This window comes from Pteropus alecto, unplaced genomic scaffold (assembly GCF_000325575.1).
Source record: "Pteropus alecto unplaced genomic scaffold, ASM32557v1 scaffold3, whole genome shotgun sequence".
Classification (NCBI taxonomy): domain Eukaryota; kingdom Metazoa; phylum Chordata; class Mammalia; order Chiroptera; family Pteropodidae; genus Pteropus; species Pteropus alecto.
The window spans coordinates 68,326,965-68,339,351 of NW_006442484.1; the positions used below are offsets into that span (position 1 = coordinate 68,326,965).

Genomic DNA, 12,387 nt, shown 5'->3' on the forward strand with positions numbered 1-12,387 from the left:
GAATGCCAGAGGGAGCAAGACTGGCGAAACAGAGGGGAGGTGGGTGACAGCGGCTGCCATCTAGATACCCCTTTGACTCCATGCCCAGCCAGCCTCATTTTCCAGCCCCAGGAGCCAATCAGCTGCTCCTCACCACTGCGCAGGGAGATCATCAAAGAGATTTAATAATGGTTGGCAAATGTCAAATTACATTGAATCTAAACCAAATTCCAGACATTTAAGGCTGTGTAGTCATTAACAATCAATTAGCGAACTTGCTTTTCAGTCAAAGCAGTTTTTATACCCTCTCCTTTCTATGACAAGGAAACACATGCCTTCCTTCTTTTTCCTCTCAGCAGCTGAGCAATGCATCACTCCATAAGCTTAGTCAGGGAAAGAACAATCTAGTCTCTGTTCTCATTGTGGTTTTATTTCCTCTTTTGCTCCCCCAACAGCACTTTTCAGGAGTGGAAGGAAATGTTAAGTGCTGTTTGTACATCCCGTCCTGCAAACATGAGCTAAGGAAAGAGAAATCAGTCATTTTCCTCTCTTTCTTGGGAATCATGAAGCAATAAAAAGTAAAAGGATGGAGAGAATCATCCTAAACCTTCTCTGTAGTTGGAAGCAAGAGCTTTGGGCTCCTGTACCTTGAGGAGTGATGCACACCAATTACACAAGGAGGGCGTTAGGTGAACTCATTTCACCTCTAATGGCCCATGTTCTGATGCAGCAGGATTACATTCCAGCAACAGAGCCGTAAACATTTACCACAAAACAAAACATCGCCCTATCGATTGCTAAGTATCTGCTTCATCCTTCCCTTTCCAAATTAGCTCAGATTTATGGCAATTCCCTTCCTGCTCCCTGAGCCAGCCACCTCATCTGCAGGTCAGAGGAAGGAGATAAGCAGGAATTTGTAGCAGAACATTTTCAGGAAAAGCTTTCACAATCATTTTGCAAATTCCTCTTTGCTCCTATTTTTCCCTGCTAGGTCTTCCACAGGCTTATTTTTAGAATAACTTTCTCAGAATATACAGAAGCCCATATTGTCCAACTGTGACATGGATTCCTTCCTCTAGTTTATTTGATAAAATCTGGACATTAAACTGGGCTTCGCTTAGAGGGCTTTGTCGACAGACTGCAGATGCATATGGGGTCCTCCCAGCTCTTAGTCCCACATAACTTTTGCTTCAAAGTCAAACTTCAGTGGCATAGAGGTAGAAGAGATGAAAGAGGCAAAGGTTTAAAGAAACAAGACTTGACACAGAGAGGTGTCGCTGGCATTTCAGAAGCCAAGGACAGGGTTCAGACCGCAGTCTTATTCCCCAAAAGGTGAGTTCTTCAGGCCCTGAGGGTAGCAGAGTTGACAGGGGTTGGAGATGCCAATTAACATGAGGAAACATCAAGCACAACGAACTAGTTAAAATCTGACCAAATAAGAGGATGGAATGAAAACCAACAAAATAAAAACTCGCTGTCCCCAAAGAGTTACCATCAGAGATCTTTTCTAAAAAAAAAAAAAGACCCCAGGAGGGTCCATGGTAGCACGCTTTCGCAGTAACTGGTGGTAAGGCAGTTCTCGTTGTGACAGATCCCAAGCAAATGCAGTCCGAGGAACAGGCCTACTGCACTCTGAGCAGATCCTAAGTGCATATGAAAATGCATTATTTTTATAGAATAAAGACTAGAGAACACTTACTTACATTTTAAAATGTTGCTTTGCTTTGTATGTGAGTGTTTCTCAGACTCTGAGGTGCTCTAAAAATGGCCCTGAGAGAATCTGTTAAAACGTAGATGTCTATCTAGTTTTTACTCCCAAAGAATGAGACTAAGAAAATTGCATTTTTAAAAAGAACTCGATTCTGATGCAGGTGGTCGTTGGCCCGTGCCCTGAGAAACACTGTGCACAGCTGGTTTCTGCATGCATTTAAACAGAAGTCAGTTTCAATTTGGGGGATGATTATGTTGCATAAATCAAAACAAACCTATATCGTAACGGACAGGACTGTGAACAAAGGGAGAACATTTATATTTGAGATTTTATAATTCTGACTCTCTAAGAGCTACCAAACAGCTATTTTTTAATTATTATTTTATTATTGCTCATGTGACTTGTTAAGAAGAATTCAAACGGATATGTGTGTGGCCGACACATCTTATACAGCACACGTATCCCAGTGACTGACCCACTACCTGGCATGTGACAGTGCTTAACAAATGAGGCTGTATTGGAATCTGGCAGTTTTCTGTTCCTAACTATATCTAAGGAAATCAGGAGAACAACTAAAGCCATGTTCTTAGTAGCACCATTTTAAATTATGCCGAGTCTACGGCCGTGCCACCCTGAACGTGTCCGATCCTGTCTGATCTCGGAAGTTAAGCAGGGTTGGGCCTGGTTAGTACTTGGATGGGAGACCACCTAGGAAGACCAGGCGCTGTAGGCATAAAAAGTAAAAAATAAGGGATTGTAAGCTGACAAGGTCCTTGCAATCTGTGAAGTCAACCAAGGGTTGCCTTGCCTAAAAACTAAAACAAATAAATAAGTAAATAAATAAATAAAGCTGAGAAATGGACACTCACTCTCCCCGCCGCCCACCCCCACCCCCGCTCCGCCCCTTCATTCCCCTCACAATGGGAGTTAGTGATACCAGAAAGGTGCAGAGGAGGAAGAAGGTGCAGAGGAGGAAGAGGGAGGAAGGAGTTCCTGAGAGGCTGGGGGCCAGGTCAGTGGGTAACACCAGAGAGGGGAGTCCAAATGGGTTTTGGAGCCAGTGCCTCACAGTGATTTTTGCAGATACCAGGAGGTGAAGAAGAGGAAGAAAAGAGAGAGGGAAAAAGAGTAAATGGGAAGAAAAATGAAATCCAAAAAAATTATGATTAGGGACAGAAAGGTGTTAAGTTCCCAGAACCAAAGACAAGATTTAAATTTTGGCCATTCATTAATATTGTCATCATATACTCTACATTAGAGTGTAATTAGATATTTCTAAGCAGGGATGAAAAACGATTTTATAACAAATTTGACACTGAGTCAATTCATGTAAGGTTTCAAGTGGCAAATCTTTTGGTCTTTGCCTCCATGAGTTTGCCGGAGCATGTACATAAGATCAGGGTGTTTATTTCTTATTGTCTGGGGTCTTTGACTAGCAATCCCATAATCCCATCCCATGTACTTCTTAGAACAGTCTACATGTTGTGGAGCTGCAGAAAATATATCATCATTGCTTTGGCTCTGATATTAGAGTCCACAAATGATCATCCTTTAAATACCCTGCAGTGACTCAAGTACATTCCTGTCTTGATGAAGGAATCGTGACTTTCTACTCGCAAGACCAGGCCCCCGGATATTGTTTCAAAGAACAGAACCAAGCCCGGTAACCAGGAATCTGACATTATTTTCTAACTAGAGGCCACCTATTCACTAGTAGCTGTTTTCTGTGATAAGCTCTGCAGACCTGGGTTTCTGTAGACTCTCATTTTGATCACACAAGAGACTTTGATGGCAATGAAATACTGCTTCCGTTTCTTTATGAAGTCATTTGATACCCTGTGTCTCCACAGTGATAGACAAAGAACTGCCTGCCTGGCTGCTTATCCTTCCCCATCTCTGAGTCCCAAAGTTGGCCACCTGCTTCTACATTTTTTTCCTATTCATAATCCCCATATCTCTCATTGCACTTAAAGCCACTTCTTGTGAAAGGATAGAATAAACTGATTCACATTAAGACACACATGACATATAAAAAATATAGAGTTAGCTCTTTCTGGATAGCTGTAGTTTAAAAATAGGGAAGGCTTTAGGCAAAAAATAAATATTTAAGAGAAGACTATCAAATGCCTAAAAGCTGATAGAGAAACATTTGGGGGTGGGGGCTGAGTTGTATGCACGTATAGGTGGTGGCCTAGAGATGCCAGGAAACATGCCATGAAGGCAAATATATTTTTCAAAGCCGTGTTTTATAGCATATAAAGTGTTTTCATAGCATTGACTGTGGACTGGGGGACATGAGGAAAGAGAATAGGCAACACCTGATGGTTAGAATAATGGCATGACCTGGCCACAAGCCCATCCACTGAGAGTGCCTTTCCCTGAGGGAAGATGGGTGTTCGAAGGATGGGAAAGCAAGGCAGAGAATGCATGCTCGCTTCACTTATGGCCACATTATCTTCTTCCTCCTAAGAGACCTCTGGGTCCTTAAGTAACTTCCCAGTCATCAAATCAGTCTTTATTAAATTTTCACATGCACTTAGTTTTAGATTCAATTTGAAATGTGCTCCAAGGAGCATCACGTGGACTAAATAATTAGCTAAAGAGAAATGGTACAGAATAGATTTTAGACAATGGCACAGAACAGTGCCTCTCCAGTACCACCAATGGTAATTGAGTCTTTTAATGTAACACAAAAATGAACATTTTAATTTTGAGTTATACATTTATTTTCATTTGTATTTAAAAGGAAAATAGTTAAATCAGTGGTTTCAGGAATATTCTTGCTTAGGACAAAGCTAACACAGGCATTTAATTTTTTAAAAAGTGGGTCAATTTAAAGAAATATATTAAGAAAGTGATAGTGCAAGGATATTGCGAGAATCTTGAAGGTCACACTCAAGTGACTAAAGTTTAAGAAACAAACACTGCCAAGACTAGCAGAGCATTCATTACTGTATATCAATAATGCTGAGTTGACTCCTCTTCTGCAAAGGATGTGCTGTATGACCTTGGGCAAGTTGCAACCTCTCTGAGCCTCAGTTTACTCAAGTATAACAGTGGCATTTAAGGAGATTTCCAAGATCCCTTCCAATTCTAGCATATGATGATTTACCTATATTATAGCTTACTTTCTGTGACTATTTGGGAGGAAATAGGAGAATTAAATCAGTTGCCAATGGTAATGTCATGGCTAGACACACATAAGCATCGAGTTAGCCCCTGGTTACCCAGAAACAGTGAGGGGTAGAGGAAAGTATGCTAGAGGGAGAGTTACGGGACCTATGTGCCGGCACTACCACTTATTGTGTCCCTTGGGCCTTCACAAAGTCACGTGCCCTCTTTGAAGCCCAGCTCCTCCATTTGTGAGGGCAAAGGGTTCATAGTGGTGAATGATACCTATCACATTACTATTCATTCTTGTTGGGCAGCTCAAATGCAGTGTATGTGAAGTGAAAAATTCTATACAAACATAAACTTTGTTCTTCCATCCTCTTGTATCATTTCATTATTTTTAAATGGAGTATGGTGGTACATATAACTATATTATGATCAGGCAGAAATTTAAAAATAGTACTAGTTTATGTTCAAGACAATCAATATTGCTAATATTTAATAGCTCAGATAAAATGTTTAATGTTGGAGCAAGAATGGTGAATTGGCATGGATAACCCAGAAAACCATCGCCTACCAGTCACGTCAAAATCTTGTTTTGGTTAAAAGTTTTAACCATCTCCTCTTCCAAACCTATCATTGTAAGTGGAAGATTAGCTAGATATATGAAATTATTTATCAATTCCACTGAGCTCTGCTTTTTATGAGATTCCTTTCCATTAGCCCAGAATTCCCAGTTGGATATGCAACCTCAGATTATTGCTGTCACAAGGTTTATGCATGTTATTCCCCTAGGATGTCCAGGTTACACTTTCAGATTATTGTCTGTCGAATTCGAATTATAGTTATTTTTGTACTGTTACCAAGCTTGATTCTCTCATTTAGTATTTGACAAGGAGATAAATATTGCTAGAAGGTGACATAAAGAACTTGTAATTTCCAAATAGCCATAGCACAGCAGAGAGAGTCACTCACTATGAAGTGTGGAGTCATTTAGTGTGAGGTCAAGCATTACCCCCACTTGGGAGTCATCCTTGAATTTATATTGTTGCAAAAATGGATGCTCAGAAAGGTTGTGAAGTGGGTAATGTGTTTTTAGATATATTTTAAGCAAAAGTTATGTTTCTAAATATGAAAGCTTCAGTCTAGAATATTCACTTATGTAAACCATCTCGTTTCCTTATGCCAAAGAGATTAGACTTACCACCAGCTCCTCCTAAGATTTCAGCACAGCGTAGGTTGTCCCCCATCTTAAATGTCCATTTGATACCCTAAGTAATACTGCAAAGCTGTCTCATCCTTCCTCATGCAAAGAAATTTTTAGGCAAAAAACTTTGGTTATGAGATAGTTAAATTACTCATCTAGTCAGAGATCAACCAGATCACCAGGGACCAGAAGGTCGGGCTGCAGATCCCAGGGCCAGTGCTTTTCTCACTAGATGCCATGGTTTCTCATCAGTCAGCTTTGGGTTGCCCTGTTGCCCAGCTCACTTGCCTGCTTGAAGATGTGGCAACTGATACAATTTCCAAAAACATTTCCCTGACTCTTGCAGTATCTATCATTCTCTTCACCTCAAGTTTTATTAGGGTGAGAACACAATCACTCAGCGTCCCTGCCAAACCCACTGCAACACTCCTTACACCTGCTTTCCTGTTCAGAACACGTCTGTGCGTATGGAGCCAGTTCAGTCACTACGGCCACGGTCTTCAATGTGAAAATTTATTGTAAAGTTTCTGGTCAGATTCATTTGATGGGGGATAGAAGTGATTCACCAGTGTTTGTTTCCGGAAGTCCAAAGTATGAAAAAAGAAAGCTTGAGCAGGAACTGTGTCCCATGTTAAGTAATAGATGTGTTTATTCTTTCTAGTTAATGATACTACTCTTCTTGAGGAATGGTCCTGCAAGAGATGCTAAGATAGTAACACCAGTTAAAACTCTCCACCTTCCTCTTTACTTTGCTGTTCTTTCCTGGAAGTTGTATGTGAAAGAGACTGTAGTCAGTGTTCTTTTCAGTTCAGAGAATTTTCCCCAGGCCTTTCATTTCTCTCTTCTTGGTGTTTGAGGCAGCTTTATTTTTATTTTTATATTTGCACCTAAATTCTTATACCACGTAGAGCCACCCAAATTCCTCTGCCCCTGGTTAGCCAGCTCTTCTCCACTTTGTCCTGTAAACTGATTCCTCCCAACTCTCACCTAAATTATTCCTTCTCACCTTGGCCCTTCTTCTCTCCTCCACAAACTGCATCAATTTATCCTTTCCAAATATGCTCCTATTTAACACGATCCCAGAACAAATTCCTTCTAGCACCAAATAAACTGCTTTCAATAAGCCTCTCTAACCCCCTAAACAAATAACATCTCAAAACTCACCTCGTTCTAAAATATTGCTTTTCATAACCTCCAACCATTTGCTGCTTTCTACCCGCTCAAAGAAATAAACTGTCTTCAGTATTCCCTCTTATTTGGGCACTGAGCTACCTCATTGAAATCATAAAATACACACACACACACACACACACACACACACACAACCTTCCAAAGAAAAATGGCCTAATACAGTCTTTTGACTTTCCTTTCTCTAAGAAAATTCTCATGAGGTATATAAGAACCCATTTGTGTCTCTTTGAGAATTTTTCTCTCTCAATGAAATAAGCTATTATTTCATTGAGAAATAATACAGTAAGGCATTCCAAGGCCAAACACATTCTACTGTTTATTACACATATTACATTCTTAAATAAAAATGCGTCACATAACATTTTTTGCATAGATATCTTACAATATACCAATTTAAAAAAGAATTATGAAACAGACCAGTAACAAAAATAAATTTTTTCTTCATTAATAATTTTGTAACATTAACATACCACCATCATATAATACAAATAATAGTTTTAAATCTTAAGACTTTTATACAGCAAAAAAACTTGACAAAGTAATATATTTATATATATATATATATAAAAAGCTTAAAAAAAATAAAATGTCAAAAAAAGGCATAACCGAGGGCTATAAGACTGGGTACTTCCGTGATATATTATAAATACCAGAGAAGGCCTGAGAGAATGTGACGGGGGAGGTGGGGGAGGGAAGGGGGCTGGGAGTAGGTCTCTCCAAACACACTTGTTAGACACATCTGGCAAAAAGAAAATGTATAGTGCAAAAATAAATTTCTTCAAGCCAACTGTTAAGAGGATAATAGAGATTTAAAAAAAAAAGTGGTAGTGGCTGTGAAGTTGTACAGTGGGAGTAAGGAGGGGGTGACAAGAGAGAAGGAGTTTGGGGAGATTGGTGGAAAGGAAGGGGAGGCTTCAGAAAACATTAAACATTTATTTTTGCCTCTGTGTTAGCAAGGAGATCTTGGCCATAACAGATGTACTTTTCCTCCCTGGAATGAAGCAGAAGTGAAAGATAGGGAAATTAAGTCTGGGTATAGATAGGAAATGCATGCTGGGAAAAAAAAGAAAAGGTTGAGAACCAGCCAATGAGCTCAAAAGCCTCTCGGGACCTAGATTTGCAGAAATTATTCTGCCACTGGTCCAAAGGCCTAGGATTAAAATGTCCCCTCTTCCCGCCCTCAGCCCCTCCCCTTTATGTGGAACTCCCAGTGTGATTTCAATATACTGGCAATTATAAGCATCCATCCCCCCAAAAAGATATTAGGCACTGGTGGCTACTCCTCTTAAACATCAGTAGCCTGTTTTCCTTCTGTGAAGGTACAATAGGTACACAGGCACACGTCTAGGCGTGTGCATACATACCACCCTCATTTTTCTGATGTGGGGTCCATTTTATGGCAGTAGACAGAAGCTGGAGTCAAAGCAGTTTACGATTCCAAAGCTCACAGTTGAAAAAAATTGTATAAACAGTCCCCAACAAAGAACGGATCAACCTTCCCTCGTGACTGCTAAGAGGGAGCCCTGTTTGAAAAGAGTATCTTGTTTGGGATATCTGTGAAGCGATGGCCTAGGATTTCTCCCTCCGTTTTTGATACCTGTTTCCCGAGGACTTATGCTTAAATTCAAAACACCTGAAGAATACAGTACTAGATTGGAAGCGTGCACAGAAGAAAGTTAATTGCAGCTTTAGTATCCCCTTTTCTGGGATCTATTAGGAACCAACTGAGGAGGTTTAAGAGAGTGTTAAAAGCGAGAGAAAACCCTGAAGCCTCAGGCAGTTAGTCATGGGATCTCACACAGAGAAGCAGCTTTTGCTTCCTTCGACATATTTTTGTTGTTCCATCGCAAGTATTCCCAAAGATCCTCACTGAGGAAAGTAGGACATGAAAGAGGCACTGATGTATAACTCAGGCCAGCCTCTTTAGTTTTCAAACTGATATATCACCATGTTTACCGAAATTCAATCCACACCCAGAATGCGAGTTCTGTCCTCCTGCCCCCACCCCACGCTTGGCAGGAGGCCACTTCCAGAAGATGCCAGGGAAAGCTTCTGCAAGTACATTTCAACCAAGTTCTACTCAATGAATTTTCACTTTGGCAAAGATCTGGGTGTAAAACGGGCCAGACATGCTGGCCCTCATAAGGTTTTTAAAAAAGAGAGACAATGAACCCGATTTTCGTAGTTAAATGTGTTGCTCTCCCTTTCTCTACCTTCTTCCTTCTCCTAAAGCCAATTCATGCAAGAGCGAAGACATAAGCACTTTGTGCTGTATTTTATTATTTTATGAAGTGACTTCCATAGAGGAAACCATTTTGAGCCCATAAAACGAATCACTAGGTTTTGTCGTTCTTGCCACTTGCGTTTATTTCTTTTCACTTTGCCACAGAACTCAGGAGTGGGGGCTACAGGCAGAATGCTCTGAGTGCACTGGATGCGCGGCCCTGAAAATCCCATTTATTTCCCCTTTGATGCAAATAGACATGGCTAATCTGGACGTTTATCCCAAACTAAAGTCCTTAAAAAATCTTCTCTGGCTTCTAGATACAAAGAAGATTTTTTAAAAATAGGAATCAGTTCTGCTAATCACGGGTGAGGTTGGCCGTCTTTTTACCCTGTTAGAATCAGGCAATCGAAGATGTAAAAAGGGCACAAGAGGTGCAGGAGGGAAGGAGATGGTATCTGAAGCGCTTTGCAAGGGAAAGCATGTAGAGAGGAGAAGGAAATGGTCGGCATGAAGTTCGTTTTGGGGTCTCTGATATTTTTTATAAAATGCAGCTTTGTCATGGAATCTGAACCCTCTTTTTCTAGACATAATAGTCATCAATGACCACCAGGCATTAAGTTGGGCCAATTAACCATTAGTGGGGCAGGAGGCCAGTAGCTAGGAGCAGCAAATAATTTCAGGTTTCCACGTCTCTGACTTACAGCTAGGTGGTAGGAGAAAGAAGCACAACTTGAAAGAAAGAAAATTGTCAATGGCTTAGAAACACTCTTGTTCTATACATCAAACTCTGAACCCTGGATAAAGTGTGCTTGAGAGGACAACCACAAGAAACACCAAGCCAGGTTTTCCCTTTCAAATTTGGGATCCCCTGGAATGTTAGGAGGTAACAATTTAAATGAGAAAAAGGTTCAATGTGTTTTAAAATGTCCATTAAAGCACTGTATAAATAACCCGTCCTCTTGGGAGCAAAATATTTTCAGGTTATTTACTAGAAAGCCTGTTCACTTCAGCAGGCTCTTACCAACCATCTTTGCCATTTCGGAGGTGATGGACGTTTTATCACAAATCTATTTCCAAAATGACTGGGTCTACCCCCCACTCCCATGGATAAGACTGGTTATCATTCTTTTAGGTGTCAATCGGGCTAGAGAACAGTTTCAAAGCCATATACTTAGCACCCACCAAATTCCCAGGCCAATTCTCACAGTCAACAAATGACTCTGAAGCAAGCAAGCCCCACCATCACGGTTCAGCGCACCCTGCTCTGAGAAAGGTCAGGAGCGGATTACGTAGGACCTCATTGATACAAAAGAGAGAGGAATCACCCATCAGTTCAGACCCTGATGAGGACCAAAGGGCCTTTGTTCCGCGCCACATTCAGATGAGATCTTTTCAAGACCACAGATGACAACAGGGAGCAAACAAGCAATGATTACTCTTCTGCATTCTTTTTTTTTTTTTTTAACTTTCTTTTTAATAGAGCCTTGCATTGGTCAGGTTGAAAATTAAATTAAGTATTATAAACTCTTAATAGTAGCATTTCGAGAGGCAAGAACAGCTCCAGCTTGGGAGACAACATTTGAAAATTGTGGCAGCCACGGCTAATGCCATCACTGGTGTGTGTGTGCGTTCGTGCTGGAGGCTGCTACAGAAAGGGAAATCAACAAACCAACAAAATCTAGGGTGTCTAAAGTTTCATCTAGTGCACTGACTGGAGGTGCTACAGTTTAATACAGCTGAGGTTCCAGGTCCCTCACACATCCTTCATCCAGAAAGGATGCACCACACATTCAAATATAATCCCATGGTACGCCCTGATGGACTGGCCACAAAAATGCACTCAAATGCAGTAGAGAACTACGAGATTGTCAGCAAGCAGTGCTCCAGAAATTGTTTCTAAGTCATGTCTAGTTTTAAATCTTTGGAATAAAACTGATTTATTTTTTAAACCCTCCAACTAACATATACATAATTGCCTCCGGCAAACGGGCAGATTTTGTGTGTGTTTTAGGGTGTTTTTGTTGTTCTTGTTATGTTTTTTCTTTTTTTTTCTTTTTTTTTTTTTTGGTCTAAATCGAAAAAAGCAAAAGAGAAAGGAAAGTTTAAGGGCCAGACCTCAGAATGCCCCAAGTGTCCAATTGGCAGCTACAGCATTTGTGACAAGGAGTCTCCTTTACCCTCAGACGAACGGTTTCAACATTTCAGTGAAATCAAAGGTTGCAGAAAGCTCAGAAATCAAATGCCAAGGATCTTGAAGGTTGTCGTCATAAATGTATTTGTGTTTCTTACATTATTATTTCCTTATAAAGACATCAGTTTTGCATCCCAAATAGGTATGGGGTAGCATTTTAACAGTCAGTGAGTCAAACAGTCAGAGGAGGGCAGGAGGGGAGCCAGCTGGGATGAAGCAGCAGCAACCATGTGCGGACCAAACGCCATTTTTGTTTTTTAGACGTGTCTTGAAGGGATGGTCCCAGAATATACAAAATATACAATCTGTCCTAATACCCACCCCGCTTGCTTGCATAGGCCATTTAATGGTCCTAAAGGCAGTCTTTGGAGTTGAGGCCAGTGCCAGCTAGCTAAGAATGCGGGTAGATAGAGACCGATATTGGATGTGTGTGCGGGATGAGAAGTAAGAAATGGAACCCCCTTGGAGTCAGGTTGCAGAGTAAACGTGAGGCCTCTGTTCATCCTGGGTGCTCTAGGTCACAAGTCATGATGGGCCTAGCCAGAAAAAAATTAGAAATACGTCTCTCCTTTTAGACAGACCTTAAGAGATACATCTCAACCCTTTTCTTAAACGTCCACCCTTCGTTCCCATAATGGCATTTTGAATTGTGTGTCTGACAAGTGGGGTAACGTGAGCTCAGTGGGTATGAGAGGAAGATAGGATGATGTTTTTTGAAGTCACTAGACTTGGGAGGCATCCTCAGTTTTCCCCACTCCTGGAAAGACTGA

The 12,387-nt window shown here is 40.8% G+C and overlaps 1 non-coding gene across 1 annotated transcript; it reads left to right on the top strand.

Moving 5' to 3' along the window:
* Nucleotides 1-2,304: 2,304 nt before the first annotated feature.
* On the top strand, nt 2,305-2,423 carry LOC112470620. The gene has a single exon (XR_003043032.1). It is a non-coding gene; the product is annotated as a 5S ribosomal RNA (ribosomal RNA).
* The last annotated feature ends 9,964 nt before the right edge of the window (nt 2,424-12,387 follow it).